Genomic DNA, 20,319 nt, shown 5'->3' with positions numbered 1-20,319 from the left:
CCCTTGATGTGTCATTAACTTGGTCTAAGTCACAATCGTTATCATCAATAACCCCTTGATTCCCTACATTCTCTTTGTAGGCGTAATGAAAGTGAGAACCACCCCTATTAGTAGATTTACCCGGTGGATAAGCTGTATTGTGGCCATAATCCATGGTGTCCCTAGCCAATTTCTTGGCCTTAATCGCCATGCTTTTTTCCACAAAGCTACCTAACTTCTTAAAAACATTTTTAAACCGGGTTTCATACTGAAAAAATAACAAGTCAGTATTAATGCTGTTATATAACTGTAAAATATTTTCCTTAATAACAAGTAGTTTTTTATTGTTACTCTTAATGATAATGTCCAATAAATCAAGTCCCGTTCTGTCACACAAAGCAATAAGTTCAGCATATTCATCAGTCCCAAAGTCTATCCCCATAGGGAGCTTCCAAAATCTAAGCCCCTTAGGGACTTGATTCAATTCTTTGGATCGTATAAGAAAAAGATTATCAAGCTGTATTGCTTTGTATCTAGTACAAAGCTTCTCGTACCTGTTAATCTGTTCACTAAGGTTTAGAACACTTCCACGCTCCGCCAGATGAACAGCCTTCCCAGTGGAAAATACAGGTTCCTCGAACCATGACAACATATCGTCCAAGCAACCAACACCATCCCTCCTGGCATCCACGGCAGGTTGTTCAAGTGGCGACTCCACTCTCCCATTCGGGGCTTCCAGGATCCTTCACGACTGTTGGTATACAAACAAGAACCCGGAACAGCAGTTCTCTGTCCCGGTGGTAGACTGCATTCAACATCCGATTGTGTTTCTCTAATAGCCGTCCTCTGCATAGACGGCCAAACAGGTACGTTGCTGTCCAAACAGTTGTTCCTCTGCCGTGACGGCAATTCACCCCCAATGTCCGAAAGTGTAACAGAAACAGCCGTTGACTTTTTCGACGGCAAAACGGAACCACCAGTGTCCAAACAAACAGCCCCCTGTCTTGCAGGTTTGTTAGAATTGCAAGCTACCGGGGAATGAAGAGTGTATAGCTCAACCTCTGAGCTAGTGGGACTGACAATCTCCGGAACCTTCCCATTTTCACATATGGTGAGCAGCTTGCTCACTCCAGCTAAGATTTCTCTAAGGATAGCCTCCATTGGCCCAGAGTAGTGCCCAAACGTTATGAAGCAGAATCGAAAAGTGAAATGTAAATGAATAAAGTATCCCAACACGCAGGGCAACCAGCAAAGAATAAATCCAAAATACGATCACAGCTTCAAATGCAAAGGCAACACACCAAACCTTGGAGGAAAAACTCCTTTTATTCCACTGACTTATTTGTATTATACATAGATTAGATGTTTTACCCTCACAGTTACTATCATCCCTATGTGTTATATAATGCTAGCCTTGTATTTCAAAACAGGTTTTATCGAAATGTAGTCATTTATTCCAGGGTATCTGGTGACATTTAATCTAAGTTGCCACATCGTTTCCAATAATGCTACCCTGTTTCCTACATCACCCTCATAATCCAACATTACCCTATCAATCACAAAAAATACAAACTTCTTGAATTCCCTACAGTTAATACTATGCATATAGAGTGCATTGTGGGAATCTTTGTTCTTTATAGCTCTAACGTGTTCCATCATCCTATCACGTAACCTACGGGTGGTCATACCTATGTAGAATGCCTCACAGGTAACGCATAGACTCACATATACTACATTCTTGGTATTGCAATTGCATTTCCCCGGGCAAGGTAACGAATACCCCACCCTTTAATGCATATGTTAGAGCCTTCTGCTATATACCTACAGCTCCTACAGTGACCACACTTGGACATTCTTGATGTCTTAATTTTGTCCTCCCTTTCTAAAATCCCTTTCAAATTATTCCCTTACTATATACAATCCTAGGTTTAATACCTAGAATACCCTTGATGGCATCACTTAAACAAAAATCCCACATCCCTCGTAGTGACCTCACTATTTCCTCACTTTTCTCATTATATTGCAGCACAAAACATGCTCTGAGTTTTTCTATTCCCTGTCCATCTTGGTTAGTATCTAAGGTGCCATCCATTCTTAAAATAGGTGAGTATGCAGAACCTCTCTGTTTGTAAACCTCCTTCTTTAATCTCAACAACAACTCCAAAGGGTAACCCCTGTCAATGAACATACCAATCAATTTAAACATCTCCTGTTGGAATGTGAAGTCCTCACTAACTAACCTGGACAACCGAACCATCTGTCCCTTTGCCACCCCTTTTCTCTGATGGAATGGGTGGTTTCGAGGAATGAAATCAACATCGCTTATAGAAGAATTGAGTTATTCTTGAGTGATGCTCTCTTTCAAGGAGCCATTTCAGAAAGTGAGTATGACTATTTGATGGTCAAGAATGCAGCCCTACCCAACATCTTTGGGATTCCTAAGGTCCACAAGGGTTTGTCTAACTTACAGTTTAGACTGATTGTAGCAGCCAAGGGTTCTAAGACTGAACCCTTGGCATCCTTTGTGGACTTTATGTGCAAAAAGGTGTTGGACGAGGCACCTCACGTGATTAGAGATTCGTGGCATTGTCTTGAAAGGTTGAGAAACATCAAGGAAGGGTATTCGGAGTATAGTTTTTTAACGGTTGACGTGGTAAACCTGTTTTCCACTATACCCCATAGGGAGGGATTGGAAATGTTCCGTGAGAGTTTGTTGGTTAGTAGTAATGTGGACAAGGACCGAATTAATGTTATTTGTGAACTCATGGAAATTGTTCTGTTGAACAATTTCTTGAAATTTGAGGGGGAGATGTTTCAACAGTGCTCAGGAGTAGCTATGGGTGCTAGGTGTGCCCCTGTCTTTGCTAACATGGTACTCTTGACGTGGGAGAGAACGCTTGTTTTTCCAACTAGCTTCATGGAGCACATTATTTTATATAATAGGTTCTTGGACGATTTGCTCATCATATGGAAAGGTGATGAGTTGCAGGCAATTGAGTTTATTGAACATTTAAACCAAACCACTAGTTTTTTGAAGTTCACCTATCAGTGGAACAAGGACAACATTAACTATCTGGACATCGCTTTGGCAAAGGGGGAAGGGGGTTTGACTAGTTCCATATACAGGAAGGATAGTTACTCCAATTCCCTGTTACATTTCAAGAGTTGCCACCCATTCCATCAGAGAAAAGGGGTGGCAAAGGGACAGATGGTTCGGTTGTCCAGGTTAGTTAGTGAGGACTTCACATTCCAACAGGAGATGTTTAAATTGATTGGTATGTTCATTGACAGGGGTTACCCTTTGGAGTTGTTGTTGAGATTAAAGAAGGAGGTTTACAAACAGAGAGGTTCTGCATACTCACCTATTTTAAGAATGGATGGCACCTTAGATACTAACCAAGATGGACAGGGAATAGAAAAACTCGGAGCATGTTTTGTGCTGCAATATAATGAGAAAAGTGAGGAAATAGTGAGGTCACTACGAGGGATGTGGGATTTTGTTTAAGTGATGCCATCAAGGGTATTCTAGGTATTAAACCTAGGATTGTATATAGTAAGGGGAACAATTTGAAAGGGATTTTAGAAAGGGAGGACAAAATTAAGACATCAAGAATGTCCAAGTGTGGTCACTGTAGGAGCTGTAGGTATATAGCAGAAGGCTCTAACATATGCATTAAAGGGTGGGGGTATTCGTTACCTTGCCCGGGGAAATGCAATTGCAATACCAAGAATGTAGTATATGTGAGTCTATGCGTTACCTGTGAGGCATTCTACATAGGTATGACCACCCGTAGGTTACGTGATAGGATGATGGAACACGTTAGAGCTATAAAGAACAAAGATTCCCACAATGCACTCTATATGCATAGTATTAACTGTAGGGAATTCAAGAAGTTTGTATTTTTTGTGATTGATAGGGTAATGTTGGATTATGAGGGTGATGTAGGAAACAGGGTAGCATTATTGGAAACAATGTGGCAACTTAGATTAAATGCCACCAGATACCCTGGAATAAATGACTACATTTCGATAAAACCTGTTTTGAAATACAAGGCTAGCATTATATAACACATAGGGATGATAGTAACTGTGAGGGTAAAACATCTAATCTATGTATAATACAAATAAGTCGGTGGAATAAAAGGAGTTTTTCCTCCAAGGTTTGGTGTGTTGCCTTTGCATTTGAAGCTGTGATCGTATTTTGGATTTATTCTTTGCTGGTTGCCCTGCGTGTTGGGATACTTTATTCATTTACATTTCACTTTTCGATTCTGCTTCATAACGTTTGGGCACTACTCTGGGCCAATGGAGGCTATCCTTAGAGAAATCTTAGCTGGAGTGAGCAAGCTGCTCACCATATGTGAAAATGGGAAGGTTCCGGAGATTGTCAGTCCCACTAGCTCAGAGGTTGAGCTATACACTCTTCATTCCCGGTAGCTTGCAATTCTAACAAACCTGCAAGACAGGGGGCTGTTTGTTTGGACACTGGTGGTTCCGTTTTGCCGTCGAAAAAGTCAACGGCTGTTTCTGTTACACTTTCGGACATTGGGGGTGAATTGCCGTCACGGCAGAGGAACAACTGTTTGGACAGCAACGTACCTGTTTGGCCGTCTATGCAGAGGACGGCTATTAGAGAAACACAATCGGATGTTGAATGCAGTCTACCACCGGGACAGAGAACTGCTGTTCCGGGTTCTTGTTTGTATACCAACAGTCGTGAAGGATCCTCGGAAGCCCCGAATGGGAGAGTGGAGTCGCCACTTGAACAACCTGCCGTGGATGCCAGGAGGGATGGTGTTGGTTGCTTGGACGATATGTTGTCATGGTTCGAGGAACCTGTATTTTCCACTGGGAAGGCTGTTCGTACGGCGGAGCGTGGAAGTGTTCTAAACCTTAGTGAACAGATTAACAGGTACGAGAAGCTTTGTACTAGATACAAAGCAATACAGCTTGATAATCTTTTTCTTATACGATCCAAAGAATTGAATCAAGTCCCTAAGGGGCTTAGATTTTGGAAGCTCCCTATGGGGATAGACTTTGGGACTGATGAATATGCTGAACTTATTGCTTTGTGTGACAGAACGGGACTTGATTTATTGGACATTATCATTAAGAGTAACAATAAAAAACTACTTGTTATTAAGGAAAATATTTTACAGTAATATAACAGCATTAATACTGACTTGTTATTTTTTCAGTATGAAACCCGGTTTAAAAATGTTTTTAAGAAGTTAGGTAGCTTTGTGGAAAAAAGCATGGCGATTAAGGCCAAGAAATTGGCTAGGGACACCATGGATTATGGCCACAATACAGCTTATCCACCGGGTAAATCTACTAATAGGGGTGGTTCTCACTTTCATTACACCTACAAAGAGAATGTAGGGAATCAAGGGGTTATTGATGATAACGATTGTGACTTAGACCAAGTTAATGACACATCAAGGGTTTTAAATATGGAGAGGGATGAAGTAATTCTTGATGAGGTTGATTTTTTGGGATCACCACTGGGGCCACGTCGGTCCAAGAGGTTACAGAACAAGAAACAGAAAACAACTTTTATGGACACACCCCGCAGGGGTGGGGAGGAAGAAAACTACGAGCTTTTTTAACTGATTGTGGCCCTGGTGAGGACCTTGCCAGACTTGGTGAAGGGAGCCATGTTGTACCTTTAGGTGAGGTGACTGGTAATGTTATAGGATGCTCTTTGAGTAAGGAAACACATTTTTGTGTGAGACAAGAAAGTGACATGGAAGATGTGAATGAGGATGTGGACTTATTCACACAAGATAAACAAATTGATGGACAGGTACTAACACTAACTGAGATTGACATAGTGAAGGAGGGTGAGGCTACGACATACAACAATGAGTTGGGGGACTTGATTTTGGATGAAATTACAGATGACAACTGTGGAGATGGGATAGAGTTAGTGAATGATGTGCCTACACTATCTAGCATTGATTTGCTTCACGGTAATGCTGATAATAGTGTATCTAAGTTGGTATGTCAAGTATTGCAGAAGAGTGACTATTTTATTTACAACTATACTGATAAGATTATTGATGACACTTACTTTGAATTGTTCACGAAAGGTACTAATTTTGTACCAAATTTCAAAGTAGATACAGCACAACTATTAGTGAATTTGAGACTATTTACAAGGAAACTTAATTTAGAAATTTACTTTCACGAGAACCATATGGGGGACAATAACAACATTGACATCAGTGGTAAAACCCTTTCTAGGCGTAGTACGTTTATGCCCCCACCTTGTGGTGAAGTCTTGGCCCTTGAAAGGCTTCTGGACTTCGAGTTCAGGAGAGTTTGTAGAATGAAACAGTCATCAGTTGACAACTTAGGGGCACAGGAGAGGTCATTATTAAAAGAGCTTCAGAAAACAGGGGGGGCTAGGTGTATGAAACCTGACAAAGGGGGTGGAATGGTCTTGATGGACAAGGTTGACTACATTGCAAGTATGATGTCCATCTTGGAGAATAAAGAAACATACAAGAGGGTTTCGAGGAATGAAATCAACATCGCTTATAGAAGAATTGAGTTATTCTTGAGTGATGCTCTCTTTCAAGGAGCCATTTCAGAAAGTGAGTATGACTATTTGATGGTCAAGAATGCAGCCCTACCCAACATCTTTGGGATTCCTAAGGTCCACAAGGGTTTGTCTAACTTACAGTTTAGACCGATTGTAGCAGCCAAGGGTTCTAAGACTGAACCCTTGGCATCCTTTGTGGACTTTATGTGCAAAAAGGTGTTGGACGAGGCACCTCACGTGATTAGAGATTCGTGGCATTGTCTTGAAAGGTTGAGAAACATCAAGGAAGGGTATTCGGAGTATAGTTTTTTAACGGTTGACGTGGTAAACCTGTTTTCCACTATACCCCATAGGGAGGGATTGGAAATGTTCTGTGAGAGTTTGTTGGTTAGTAGTAATGTGGACAAGGACCGAATTAATGTTATTTGTGAACTCATGGAAATTGTTCTGTTGAACAATTTCTTGAAATTTGAGGGGGAGATGTTTCAACAGCGCTCAGGAGTAGCTATGGGTGCTAGGTGTGCCCCTGTCTTTGCTAACATGGTACTCTTGACGTGGGAGAGAACGCTTGTTTTTCCAACTAGGTTCATGGAGCACATTATTTTATATAATAGGTTCTTGGACGATTTGCTCATCATATGGAAAGGTGATGAGTTGCAGGCAATTGAGTTTATTGAACATTTAAACCAAACCACTAGTTTTTTGAAGTTCACCTATCAGTGGAACAAGGACAACATTAACTATCTGGACATCGCTTTGGCAAAGGGGGAAGGGGGTTTGACTAGTTCCATATACAGGAAGGATAGTTACTCCAATTCCCTGTTACATTTCAAGAGTTGCCACCCATTCCATCAGAGAAAAGGGGTGGCAAAGGGACAGATGGTTCGGTTGTCCAGGTTAGTTAGTGAGGACTTCACATTCCAACAGGAGATGTTTAAATTGATTGGTATGTTCATTGACAGGGGTTACCCTTTGGAGTTGTTGTTGAGATTAAAGAAGGAGGTTTACAAACAGAGAGGTTCTGCATACTCACCTATTTTAAGAATGGATGGCACCTTAGATACTAACCAAGATGGACAGGGAATAGAAAAACTCGGAGCATGTTTTGTGCTGCAATATAATGAGAAAAGTGAGGAAATAGTGAGGTCACTACGAGGGATGTGGGATTTTTGTTTAAGTGATGCCATCAAGGGTATTCTAGGTATTAAACCTAGGATTGTATATAGTAAGGGGAACAATTTGAAAGGGATTTTAGAAAGGGAGGACAAAATTAAGACATCAAGAATGTCCAAGTGTGGTCACTGTAGGAGCTGTAGGTATATAGCAGAAGGCTCTAACATATGCATTAAAGGGTGGGGGTATTCGTTACCTTGCCCGGGGAAATGCAATTGCAATACCAAGAATGTAGTATATGTGAGTCTATGCGTTACCTGTGAGGCATTCTACATAGGTATGACCACCCGTAGGTTACGTGATAGGATGATGGAACACGTTAGAGCTATAAAGAACAAAGATTCCCACAATGCACTCTATATGCATAGTATTAACTGTAGGGAATTCAAGAAGTTTGTATTTTTTGTGATTGATAGGGTAATGTTGGATTATGAGGGTGATGTAGGAAACAGGGTAGCATTATTGGAAACGATGTGGCAACTTAGATTAAATGCCACCAGATACCCTGGAATAAATGACTACATTTCGATAAAACCTGTTTTGAAATACAAGGCTAGCATTATATAACACATAGGGATGATAGTAACTGTGAGGGTAAAACATCTAATCTATGTATAATACAAATAAGTCGGTGGAATAAAAGGAGTTTTTCCTCCAAGGTTTGGTGTGTTGCCTTTGCATTTGAAGCTGTGATTGTATTTTGGATTTCATCAATTATGGTATCACAGATCTCATTAGGCTAAACTCTCACAGTTCAGCTTTGTCAAAGGGAGATCCTGCCTTTTAAAACTACTTAATGTCTTTGTGAGGGTCACATAGGTTGCTGACAGTGTTGATAAAGGTAATATAGCATATCTTGACCTAGCTAAAGTGTCTGACATATCTAATGCAGACATGTAAGTAAGGCAAATGCTTTAAATATAGATCATTGTTTCATAGGAAGATAGCAAATTGGCTAAAGGACAGAGATCATGGAGTTCATTTTGCAGTTGCCTCCTCTGAAAGTATAAAAGCAATTGGTGGAGTTCTCTAGGGCTTCTTACTGGGACAATTTCTTTTCAGCATTTATTTCTCTGATTTCCACACTGTTAAGCAGGACCTCTGGTTAACTAAATTTACAGATGACTGTAAACTGGCTGCTATGCCAAGGCCCACCTCTGACACCTGTGTCCTTCAGAAAGAACTTGTCCTAGTTAATATCTGATGCGGCTAGACTGAGTTCATCAGCTGGAATTCAGTCTATATATGTGTATTTTTTAGTTGGTATCACTTTTGTGATACAAGCTAGGAGAAGCCTTGGGGTACAGTCTGTCCACCTGACAATCCTCAGTGCTTATTTTCTGACTGATTAAAGAGTTAGAAGGAGGCTCACATAGCCTCGCTTTCTGTGTGAGGTACCTGCAGGAAAAGTTCTGAGACAGCACCCTTCAGCACCAGCAAGACGATGGACCTACTGAAAGGAATCCTTGAGCAACATATACTCGAATTTAAAACATGCCAGAACCCAGAACAGGTCAAAGCTGACGATGATGACAGCAGTCTGGAGGGACTGGAGAACCAAATCATTGAATTAAAACACCTGCAATGGGAAGGAGTATTCCTTGCCACATGCCTAAAACAGAACATTGTAACTAAAGGTCTCAGAATACGAAAAAGTCTTTATGTCAAAAATAAGAGTGACACAGTCCTAGAAGAATGAGATAATGCCCTGCATACAGCAGGCCTCAAACTGGTGGAAATCCTGCTTGACCACAACAAAAGACAACTGCTTAGGACTAGCGGCCATATCAACAAACTGGGCAACAAACTACTGACTATTGCAGATTTTGAGAAAAAGATTAAACCAATGATTGAAAGGATTCAACACCTGAACCAAGAACTAAGATCCAAGAAACACCTAAAACTGAACAGGGACATTCTAGCCCAGAACACCTTGAAGACTTCACCTACAGCCATTAATACACCATCTCAAGCAAGGACCACTAGAGCTTCAGAAATGGGACAGGCATACCAGGACAAAGAAACCAATGCAGACCAAAACTATGAAGGAATCCAGACTCCCTCAGCTCCCAGTAGGGAGAATAACAGCAAGGAGCAGGTTTTTCAGCAGGACCCATGAACTCCATGTCTGGACCTGACGAACACAAGGAGGACACCTGGAAACCTGAACAATTACAGCCAGAATGGAGTTACCCCAGCAGACAGACAGAGAAACATACCGTCCAAAGTTAAGCAACTCGCCAGCACAGTACTCACAGAACAGGGACAGGTTTTGGCAAGGGAAGACAGACCTGAAACACCTCTGTGTACCACCATGGACCTCCCAAACAAAAGAACAAACAGCAACTACAGCAACCAGCAGTCTACAAAGTCTGGAACCACTCAGAGAAACCATTCTCTGCCACCAAATAACAATTACTGAAGAAAGGCCTAACCTTTGTACCTCACCAAAGGGGTAACCTAGTACAATCAATTGTTGATCAGAAAATGTTCATCAGAAAGCTCAAACTAAAAATTTTCTTCCATGAGAAAATGGACAGGCTCAAAAAAGAAAAATGTGTTAAGCCCATCAGTTTTTGCACCCCCGTGCACCTTAGCATCTTGGCATTTTGAGGTTGAATGTGTAGCCAACATAAGAAAGGCACTGGCCAAACCCCAAAAAAGGAAATACTATAACCTGAGCCTACAAGAAATGAGAGCCCTTAAGAACTTAAGCCAGGACCGACCATGAAGGATAATGAAAGCGGATAAAGGGGGAGGCATTTTAGTGACTGGTACCTCAGCTTACTTCCACAAAATCACTTTAATGGTGAAGAATGAGCTCTTCTATGAGAAATCAAAAGGTAAAAGAGGCCTACAATTTTTTCAATGAAGAATTACTCTTTTTAAGTGGAGTATCTAATAAGTGAAAAGGTATTGGATTTCCTGACCATTAAACATTCAAGGATTCCCAACCTCTTTGGCATTCCCAAGCCTCATAAGAATGTAAAGGACCCCCCCATAATGCCCAGTCATAGTGAGTGGGGGTAGTATCACCGAGGCTATATCCATCTACCTGGATATAGGAGTATGTATTACTTCATCTAAAACTCATTTCACCAAGACCAAATCACCTAAAGTTCATTTCACCTAAAACTCATTTCACCTAAAACTCATCTCACTGACAAGTTGCAATCTAAAGCAGTTCAATGGTATATGTCCTTTTCCCCCACTGTAGTGTGATTCTGATGTTAGTATATATATTAAGGGGGGTGTGGGGTGCTTTTACCAAATAATGTAAAACAAAACCAGACACCATAAAATCACACCCCTCCAACTATATATTCTAACACCTTCATCTTGTGTCACTTCCTCTGTCACTTCCTTTTCCTGACAGCCCTGGATTTCTTCATCCATTTAATGTTTTGTTCTAATCATTTGCATTAACAACCCTACTATTACCTGCAGCTCTGACATTTTTTCTTGTGCAAGTACTTTTCTTTCCTCAAATTTCTTTCTCTTACTCTTGTTGCATATGCTGTATAAATTCTGTTTTTTTTTTTTTTTTGCATACTGTTAACAATACATAATCACTTACTTATCCCCAGTGGTACATTTTATTGACTCTATGCTTCTTGTTTGGAATATCTTTTCTTTTCTTTTTTGAGAACTACTTCCTCTTTCTACCACAGGTTAATAACCTCATTCCCAGCACCGTGTTTGGAATCTCTCCATATTTTGAGGATTACAAACTGCCTTTTTCACCTCTCCAGGTATCAGCGAACACACTAAGAGTAAGGTAGTTTTTTGTCCTTGAGCCTAGACACCAAATTTTCTTTTCTAGTTTTGACCTACCTTTTCCCTTGATATATAAAATAAAGTCATTATATTAGTGTTCCCTTGGTAGATTTTGAAAAACCAGGGTTCACCATGTGAAGGCACTTGGCAAAATGTGGAATTAATTCAATTCCACCAATACTACTCCTCTCCTTTTCTTGCTGATTTCATCTTTCTATTCTCTCTCTTTTAGGGAAATGACATATTCAGGAGATCTGTGTCAATTTTTTACACAACTGGATATAACAATAATGACTAGGCAGTTAGCCAAGTCACTAGAATAAAAAACAAGGAACATGGACATATAATGTGAAAGGCCCCTTAAGTCCTTATCTAAAGATACATACCGTACATGCCTGGTGCAAACTGTAGAAATACTTGAGAGATTATGAAGCAAAAGGAAAGAATGAGGTAAACGTGGTCAGATGTAAAAATAGTGAGTCAGATTGAAATGTTATCATCAAAGATCAATAACAAAAGGGCTGCAGTTACTGCTTCAAACTATATCTAAGATCTGAAGGAAAATATCAGTAAGAAATCAGAACACAGTGATGTTTATGAATCACTAACATGGAATAATTGGATTTCGTATTTAGAGGGGGCATTTAAATCTGAAATCAGGTTTATGCAAAAATGCCTTAAAGGTGAGATATGTGGCTTATACAGATGACAGAATCAATGACTGAAAAGGTACTAAGGGGCTTCCTACCACAAGAATTACAGGCCAAGCTGGGCCTTCCCAATGTGAGCAGGATAGTGGTGTACAGAGTATTCAGAATGTGCAAAGGATACGTCCGGATTCCTGGCAGCCATGACATGTTGCCTGTTGTGTTCTTACTAAGCTATGACTTGGATGCTAAAATAAAGCTGTGTATAGAAATGAATTAATGCTGGAGGTAAATATATTACAATTGTTAGGGCTGCCACCTTTTTTCTGGTGGCTGATAGTTCAGATTTTAGCTGAGGGCACATTCAGTTTGAAGGGTTCATGAAGGCCACATATTCACATTGGTTTTCACTGGATAATCCAGTTTCCTCCAATGTCACAAAAACATGCTGTAGGTAAACTGGCCATCCTTCAAAATTGCTCCAGTGGCTGACAGTTTAGTACATGTGGTTACATCTACTTAGTGCTGTTAATGAGCTTCATTCTGCAGTACTGGGTTTGAAATGTTCATTTTCTACCTCTGAGCAAGTCACTTAAGCAGACAGTACCCCAGGTCACCCTGAAAACAGCACTTGTGTCTAGTGAACCTATCTGTTTAACAAATAAAATAAAAATAAAATGTTGTACAAAAAATATTGATAACTGGAGATCACAGTACTGATGAAGAATAAGGATGGATCACAGAAGTAAACTTTCCTCACATGTTGGTGTGGTAACAGAATCCTGAGCTGGTAGTTCATGTCAGTTGAAAAAGAATGGGGCTTTATTAAGTGTTTTGAGATGAAAGAAACCAGACAGAGGAATGCAATAAACAGATTGAAATTACTAAAGAACAACCAATCCAGATGCAAGTGAACAGGAATAGAAATGTGATCAAAATAGGTCCATTCCCCTCTAATTCATCAGTGGGGAAAATGGACCCAGTAGAAAGATAGGGGAGTCTATAAGGTAGGAAAACAGAAGCAGGAAAATAGAAACTGTTAAAAGCAGAACAAAGCCAGATCCTAGTATCAGAATCAGAAGCTTTAGTAAACATGGGTGGAGAAAGATTTGTTAAATTAATATCAAATATTACTGCTGGGTTAGCTTGGATGGCATCACTTTTTGTCACCTGACTTTAGTTCCCAAGCTAAACTCCCGTTGTCAGAAACTAACAGAATGTAGCATCTCTCTGTGAAAATACATAGCCTTCAGATATTTATAACTGCTAGGAGATATAAAACAATAGAATATTTACAAAACAATGCAGAAGGCACCCTAGCTCTACACAGCCTGTCTTCTTGGTGCACTGAAACTAACTTTTAAGACACAATAATAAAACAATATAATTTGAACTATTTTCTCTGAAGTTTTTCAAGTTAACCTTCTGTGTTCCAGTTTCCATTAAACATATACATCTAAACAGTCACAATAATGCAGGTACATTCCTGTTCTATTCCAATTGGGCATGCTGTGGTTACATTTTAGCTCAGTACTTTACACACACTTCTGTATAAATCATATCAATATTCACAAATTACATAGAATTATTTACAAAATTCCTGATAGCTGGGCTGGCAGTGTGACCCCCCCCCCCCCCACCGAAAACTCAAGCTAGTTTTTCAAGTGATCCTTGAGAAACTCTGCTTGAGAGAGTCGACTATATGGGAATACCTTACCTCATTTCCTGTCTTGAGAGCAGATCTGTGTTGGCATTGCTAACCCCACTGGTATGCTGCACTGTCATGTCATATGCCTGCAACCTAGGCGCCACCTTAGTAACTTGACACTTTGCTGGCTGGCTTGATTTAGCCATGTTAAGAGACTGTGGTATGTAACTACAGTCCTTGTATCAGATTCAGAAGCTTTAGTAAAGGTGGGTAGAGAAATATATGCTGAGCAAAGGGAATTTTGAAAATCTGAAGAAAATGAAGAAAAACAGGAGGACTTGCCAGAAGAAGGTATTTAAGAGACTGTTTGGATTAGAAATTATGGTCTGGAGGAAAACTTAAGCTAAAAAAGAATGCAGCCGTGGATAACAGAAGGCCAGTCATAGCAAGGATAGTGTTTAGAAGATGCTCATAGTAAATGGTTGTACTGCTTGTACAACAGAAATATGATGCTAAATATGTAGGGTATTTTGTTCACTTTTTCCCTTGTAAAGCTGTGTTCTGGAAGTAGACACATCACTGAGGGTGTAAACTAAAAGACATTTGCATGTGCTATTATGTAAGAAGGTGAAAAGATGTACACAAATGTAAACAGTAAAATATGACTGAAGAAATAAAGAGCCTGTGACGCGCACTGTGTTGTACTTTTTGTTACAAAAACTAACTGTGTGAGAAGCAGGCTTTCTCAGGGAATATTAGATAGCCAACTTAAATGGGGATCTGCAAGAGGATGAAAGATGGCTATCACAGTGTCAAGTAAGGGGAACCTTGAATAAGATGCAGTGAAGTTTAACAAGGATGCGCTCATAAATTAGCTCACAAAAAACACAAATGAATCCAAAAGTCCACATAAAATTTAATACAATTCAAAAGGTTAAAAAAAAAAAGGTGAGGAATGTGGAGGACCCAGAAAAGACATTTAATCCACTAAGATCTACAAATAAAATAAGACATCCACAGTTAGAGCAAAAGCATGAACTCATCTTTGGCAGAAAATGTTAATAATAAAAGAAAGAGTTGGGCACTAAAACCTACATCTGCCGGTGTGTTTGAGGAATATGAAGGCTTTAACCTCCATGCTGTTTGGTGATGGACTTTTGATAGCCCCTTAAAGTAACAATGCATGGGTCATTACAAATGGGCACACAAGGCCTTAGGCCTGAAACCCACATCCAGTACTTCTTGTAGGTCTTTAAAAAGGGTTATTACATGCCACAGAAAAAGGGGCTCTACACCAGTTATGGATTTCTAACAAAAATTAAAATTTCAAAATTCAGCTATATACGTGAGCAATGGTTGTTGAGGTGCCACTCACATAAAAAGAAAGGAGTTTATTTTTTCTTTTCAGTTTCCCAGTTTGGTCAAGATTTATGAAAGCTTAGATATCTGTGACTTGTTTTGTTTCTTGTAATAAAAGTTTGTTTTCTTTTTTGACCATCTTTTCATTAGGTTAAAAGAATCAAGTAAATAGTTCAATCCAGACTGGAAAGGATGAATTTTCCCTATGAGCAGCAAGCCTACATAATAGCTATGTAAGTTATGGAACAACTTAAATATGCATTTCAGCAGCAAATATCGAAGCTATACACTGGGAATCATACTTCCCCATTATTTTTAGTTTTACTGTAGTTTACCCCCAAGTATCTACTGCAATATTTTTGTGTACTTATAATATAAATAAACTTGTAGTGTCACAGCTGTTGCAACAGATGACATCATTTGATGCAAAGAGATATAGTTATTAGGAATCCCAAATTTTATAAAAGGAAAATCTCTGTTACATGATGTATCTCAACATCATGACCTTAAGAGTCCCACTGTGTTGCAAAATTAGTGGCAAAAGAACAAAGGAGGCATTACATTGAGAAACTGACAGATGGATAGACTGGAACAATCGACAGAAGTCAGTCATCGTTCATTGTTCAGCAGTATCCTATACTTTAATTTTATGCCAAAGTATTTATAGACCCCTATAGAAATACGTCATTTTACCTATTTATTAATTTGTTCATTCTCTGATTACACGCTGAATCTATTTCAGGTCAGTAAAATTGCTGAACCCTATCTGAGCACACATTGGGCCAAAGTGGTCTGGCAGTTAACGTTGTCACCTCACAGCAAGAGGTTCTCCAGTTTGATTCCCAGCTGGGATGCCTTCTGTGTGGAGTTTCATAGTTTCATATTATAGTACTAGGCTATCTGCCCTGGGGCATTTGTAAGCCTAGCCATATTGATGTGGCTTTTGCCACCCCATGAAATGGTACAAAAATGCACAGAATAAATTTAGAATACTGTGCCTCTGTCTAGTAGTGACACAATGAAGGTCCCCTTATATAATAGAATTAGTTTACTGTGCCCCTGTCTAGCAGTGACACATGTACTTCCTGCATTTGCGTCTGTTTCCTCCAGGTACTCCGGTTTCCTCCCAGTTTCCAAAGACATGTCTCCACTGAAAATAGACTCTGCTCTAGTCAGACATTCTCAGTCAACAAATGTTAAATAAATGATAACTAACTAAATAAATAAACAAAGGCAGAGAAATAGGCTTACTATTACATAGTCGATCGCACTTTGTGCGATTGACATATGTAAGAAACTCATGTAGCAGAACCGTAATTGCAATTGCCACAATGTCGAACCTTACAATAGCAAGCATTTGCTATTGTTAAGGTTCAATATTGTAGTGCAGATTGCACTATAGTGGTGATCGGGAAATATACCCTTTCCCTCACTGAAGTGCGATTTCGGAGTTTGTATATATAAGTAAGGGGGTGTGGGGGTGCAGGAGGGCTTGCTCCCCTGAAAAAAATGTTTTTCAATGTTGAGCAGATGTGAGCATTTCAGTAAAGTCAATATTTTTGACATTCGACTTTACTGAAATGCTTCCTTTGATATTGTTTGTGTTTGGTGTTTTGATTTCCAAACATGTTATTCGGACATGTTAATACTCGAACACAGCGGATTCGACAATGTGATAATAAACCAAAGAAACATATCCTATATAGAGAGTCATCCAATAACAGGATACACACACACACACACACACATACACACACACACACTCACAAACAGCCACTCACACATGAGATGCACACACTGGAGCAACTTTGAAGGATGACCAGTTTACCTACAGCATGTCTTTGTGACATGGGAGGAAACTGGATCACTCAGTGAAAACCAATGTGAATATGAGAATTTCATGAACCCTTCAAACTGAATGTGCTCTCAGCTAAAATCTGAACTAGACTGGCTGCACAGCAACTATAATTGTGCAAATTGATATAAAGATACAGTCAGTGTGGTCAGACAAACAACATGCAAACTTACCCTTCCCCGAGAGACAGGAAGAGAGAAAGGGAGACAATTCAGTGTTCAGCGCTCAGCACTTTACCTTTCTCATAGCAAATGAAATTGTGCCGAAATGAGATGGTGGTGGCTTATACGATGAATGAAAGGCAATACTAGTCATTAGTATTCAGATATAAAGAAAGGATATTTGATTCCTGAGGCATATCGAAGGCACTGGTCACTGCAAAAAGAAGTTATTAGACTGGAATTAATGTGTCTGTCTATCACCTTATATTGATGATCACATAATATGGACTGAAATAATCTCTGCCACTTTGTGGCTCACTAACAATCTTTGGAATTGCACCAGTTTTTCTGTAAAGGACAAAGACATAGAAATAAAGTCTCTGCCTGTTCTGCCTTTTTCAAAATACCAAATGGACAAATAGTTTGTCTGTTCTCCAACACTGTGGGGCAAACCTGGAACCTACCTCCCACTGAACTCTCATCTCTTTCCTCAACGTTACTTTTCAAAAAGAAACAAAGTATACCTTAGAACTCACTGGCTATGCCCCTGTACTAACCCAGACTAACAATCCCTTCCTTGCTATGTGCACTGTATAGTTATTTCACTATTACTGCATTAAGTCTAGCTCTTTCATAAACCACAGAGAGTGTGATCTGTTAAGCTAAAGGCTGTATGAACTTAGTCTTTTTAAAGAACCACTATAGAGTATGAACTTGTATACCAAGCTATCAACTTTATGAACGTGTCTCTTCCTTATAAATATATATTTTTTAAATATAAGTAGTAAGATTACTAAGTTGCTATGTAAACAATTGCATTTTAGTCTGTACCTGAGGTTGTTATTATCTGTACAGTGGAGCTTATCTCCCCAGGCCTCTACTGAAAATGGACATATATCCAGTTGGACTAGCCCGGTCAACAAATGTAAATTAAATAAATAAAGTTTATTTATTCAACACCACTGTGACTAAAATGCTTGGGCAATATGTGCTGTCATCTAGCTGTGTAAGAATATTAAAATCTTTTCAGAAATTACTGCAGCTCCTTGAAAATCTTGATATATTACAGGTAAGTTAAAGAAATGCATAAATGGTGGTTTAATCAGATTAGTTCATTCTCATCCGATGAATGCTATATGTCTCAGTAATCCTATACATATGTATCGACATCTGTTTCTTGGAAAAAAAAATCAAACTACTTTGAATGGTTTCAATCTGAGATAAAAAAGAAACGACTTCTGTCTTGATATAAAATTTTGTAGATCATGTTGTAAAATGGGTGACTGAGGACACCTAAACAAGATTGGCCACGAGTTATTTTGGAAACAAGGTGCATCCTGTAGCCACACTGAATCTTTAGTGCTTAGATTAAGGATTTATTTGCTCAGTCTGATATTCAGAGATAGTAACACTTGATATGTGATTTATTTCCTGTGACTGAGTAGAAGCAATAGCAATTTTCAACAAAGAAATGTTCAGGTACTGTTCCAGACTTTCTACCATTAAAATGTTCATCTAGAGATGTAATATCAATGCTGGGAAAGAATTAAAGATTTTTGCAGCAAACAGATAATAACATGTTTTATAGTTTCATAAATACCATTCTTAAACCTTGGAAAAAGTACATTGGAAAGAAATATCTCCCAGTTTTCAGCATATACTTTTAAGCATATCCTTTAACTGTAAAACACTGTGAGAAAATTTCATGAGGAAAAATAGCTTAATGTCATCTGAAACATAAGTTTTGTTGCCATTTTTAATACCTAAATATACTTTGAAGGATCAACAGTACAGCAGAATTACAAGGTAATATATTTTCTTACAGTATTATAAAGAGGTTGTGGCTATTATCTAGCTTATTCGCTGTGAAAGGTGAAACCCTGGCATTAATAATGGACTGTGTACCCTAATGCTAAATTACATGTCTGTAGAGATGAATTTAAATTACACTGGCACAAACAGCCCAAAGATAATACACAATCAATGATGCTTTAGATAAGCTTAAATAACACTGTTAGAAATTGTTTGTATGTAACATAAAAATGACGAAGTGTCTGTTCATTTGACAACACACTCAAATTGTTGAAGATATGTCTGCATAAAGGATCCAGTTGGATAATACCATGAGGACAGAAAAATTATTCTAAAATATTAATATATGAAGTTCATGGTGAAGCAAAAAATAAAAAAAAAAGAATAATAAAATAAACTGGATTCAAAAACAAATAAGAATCCTGCAAGAAAAAAAGGAAAACTCACAAGTCAATTATTCATAAAACTGGCTATAAACAAGCAAACCTGCAGAAACACGGTTAAATATTAAATTGAGCAATGGCCCTTTTAGAACCAGTGACTGTGTTTCCACCTCCCCCCTTTCCCTCAACTTGGCAGATGCAGTAGAAATTTCCTGAAGCTTCTCACTGTGTGTGCCTCAAATGCATGAGCTCTAGCTGGAAGATTTCATTAACTGCCCTTCCCCCATTAGTATTTACCAGACATTTGCTCACATACTCTTGTGAGGCTGGCTGCACACTGAACAGAATACTAAGAACAATTACACATTTGTCCACAATTCATTCTAGAAGCCACAAAATACTTTCAATTAGATAAATGAGGAAACCAGAGTAAGGTTGTTTTTTTTTCTTCTTTTCTTCTGCTTGTTTCTCTCTCTCTCTCTCTCTCTCTCTCTCTCTCTCTCTCACACACACACACACACACACACACACACACACACACACACACACACTGTATCACCCTGGTGATTATGTAAACCTATGAGTGTGAAGGGAAGAAACAAAAGACCATGACAGAGTAACATTTAAATCCCACCCCAAGCAAATGTAATCTCTTGCTTTTAATATTTAAAGAAAAAAGAGCACTCCAATACTCAGACACCATGATAAGGCCATAGTTCCACTTTATTAACTGAGTATTGAAGACACATCAAGCTTGGCATTCCATGCTCTGTCATCAAAAGGCAGTACTTGGTGATTGCACTGAAGAATTAAGGCAAACAAACTCAAATTATACGAATTCTGTAGTGCTTTTTATATCTGAAAAAAATATTTCATTAATTCTTATAGGATATTGCTGCAAGAAAAGGGATATTTGAATCTAATGAAATGCATCAAAGATCCACATTGCTGTTACAGAAGCAAGTGCTTGTTAAAGAA

Source organism: Protopterus annectens, chromosome 7.part1, assembly GCF_019279795.1.
Source record: "Protopterus annectens isolate FY-2018-M chromosome 7.part1, PAN1.0, whole genome shotgun sequence".
NCBI lineage: Eukaryota > Metazoa > Chordata > Ceratodontiformes > Protopteridae > Protopterus > Protopterus annectens.
Note: the sequence above shows the minus strand (reverse complement) of the source record.